The sequence below is a fragment of the Macaca fascicularis genome, chromosome 5 (genome assembly GCF_037993035.2).
Source record: "Macaca fascicularis isolate 582-1 chromosome 5, T2T-MFA8v1.1".
NCBI classification, from domain to species: Eukaryota; Metazoa; Chordata; class Mammalia; order Primates; family Cercopithecidae; genus Macaca; species Macaca fascicularis.
In genome coordinates this window covers 26,233,672-26,236,194 of record NC_088379.1, presented here as the reverse complement: position 1 = coordinate 26,236,194, position 2,523 = coordinate 26,233,672, and positions in this window count along the sequence as shown.

Here is a 2,523-nt window from a genome sequence, read left to right as displayed (position 1 = left end):
GTTAAATTCAACCACTAACTGGAAAACAAGACTATTCCACCCACGAAGTAGCCAGAGCCAGACCACACCTGTCTCCTGGAATGAGATCTCCCACCAAGAAGTGACTCTTGTCTCCAGTTGTCTCATCTGTTTCCCAGACCCACCCTCAGCTCCCACCTTCCCCTCTGAGGTTTACACCTGCCCTTTGGGACCCTTGACTTCTCAGCCAAGAATCCATGCAGGTCTGGCACTGACGCTCTATATTCAGGCTCTTTATGTCTTGTGTGGAGCGAGGCACGCCAAATTCTACCTCTGCAGTAACTACTGAGTCTTTTATCCACTTACTGTCATGCATTTAACAGATAGGCACACCACTCCTACCATGCATCATACACAATCGTGAACACTAGGACTCAGCGCACAAGCAGGAGAAGATTCCTGCCCTCAGCTTGGCACTGGAGAGAGAAGAAACACCAATAGGAGATGGGTAGTTGATGGGTGTCTGAACCACTAAAAACAGGTGGTCAAGGAAGGCCTCTCAGAAAAGGTGATATGTGACAGATGAGAGACAGCCCTCCATGCAGAGATGTCAGGGAAGAGAGATGGGGCGTGAAGGAGGACAGCCAGTTCAAAGGCCCTGGGGCAGAATCAAGCCACATTCAGAAACCAGAGGGAGCTATGTGGCTGGAGCAGAGAGAAAGGGGGAATTGGGAAGAGATGAGAGCAGAGAAGTTCCTCAGGCACCAGATATTCTAGGGCCCTGTCGGCTACGGGAAGGATTGAGGGTTTCGTAAGTGAAACTGGAAGGCATTCAAAGGTTTAAAACAAAGAAGTGATTTGTTCTGATTTGGGTATATATTTAAAGATCACTGTGCCTGCTGTTTGGAGGGAACAAAAGGAAGAAGAGAGGCCTATAGGGGCAGTTGTGGGGTCCAGATGGGAGAGATGATGGATCTGGAGAGGGGGCAGCCATGGAGATGGTGGTCCTTCCTGCTGTTCACCTACCTTCCTGCAGACCCTCCTCACTTCTTGCCCAGACTATTACGGTGGCATCTGAATTCTTCATCCTTCTTCCCCAATCTCTCCCACGTCAAATCAACTCTAACACCACTACCTGGTAATGCAGCATAATGACAGCAGGGGAGCCACGGCTGGATGCCTGTGGAATCCAATTCACCTCCTCCTTATTTGCACATCACCATCACCCAATTTGGGTTAATGAGAGGCACATGAGAGCTGACAGGGTGGCACCTCCCAGAAACCTACTGCTTTCCTGAGATAAACAATAACAGACTTGGCTGATACGAGATCTTGGCCCAGTTTTTGCCTATGGTACAGGCCCCATGCCCAGAGGTGGCATGGCCACCTGTTAAGGATGGTGAAGCTCAAAGTTAGAAGAGACCTAGTTCCCAAGAGCATCTTTGAGCCCCTGGAGCATCCCCTGAATAGCCTGCCTCTGAACTCTTTTTTCAGCTGAGGAAAATGAACCTCTATTTGTTTAAGCCACTGTAGTTGAATTTCCATTAAAAGCAGCTGAACACATTTTTGCACCAAAGCAGGAAGCTCAGGGAATAAATTCACCTACAGCAATAGATGATGTTAGCCCCAAGCGTGTGGCTCATAAAACAGAGGGAGAATCGGGTTCTGATGAGAGCTAAGTCACTGTCATATAAGGATTTTCAATAATACAAACTCTTAGTTTCTGTGGGGTAGTTGCTAGAACTCCACGATCTCCATATGGGCAGATGTGTTAATAGAAGAACATCGGGCCGAGGCCCAGGGACTCAGCTCCCCAGGGGAGCTTGTTCTGGATGCCCAGGTTCACTCCCCTAAACTCTGTGCATCCTGGGAGCATACAGAGAGGCCTCAGAACGTGAGCTCCAAAGCAGTCACCTAAAAACAAATCACAGCCGGGCACAGTAGCTCACACCTATAATCCCAGCACTTTGGGAGGCAGAGCCCAGGAGTTCAAGACCAGCCTGGGCAACATGGCAAAACCCCATTTCTACTAAAAAGTAAAAAATTAGCCAGATATGGTGGTGCATGCCAGTAGCATCAGCTACTGGGGAGGCTGAGGCAGGAGGATCGCCTGAGTCTGCAGAGGTCAAGCCTGCAGTGAGACAAGATGGTGCCACTGGACTCCGGCCTGGGCAACAGAGTCAGATCTTGTCTCAAAAAAAAAAAAAAAAAAAAAATCACTTCCATGAACTGCTGGGTGTCAGAAGGCTAGATAGGGTCTGGAACAGAGACAACTCCTTCTCCTATAATGGTAATTGGTAAATTGTAACCATAATAGGTTCATTGCCTGAAACACATGGCAAGTCAGCACACCAAGACATTGAGTTGCAGCAGAGAAAGAGGTTTAATCACAGGGTCACCAAACAAGGAGACAGAAGGAAACCTCAAGTCTGTCTCCTTGAGGAGTTTGGGGCCAAAGATTTTAAGGGTTTTGGAGTGGGCCAAAGTGTGGAGATCATTGATTGGTCTCAGAGTGCAGGATTAAGTCATGGGACAAGGAGGTAAAGAAACTGTATTCTCATGCCG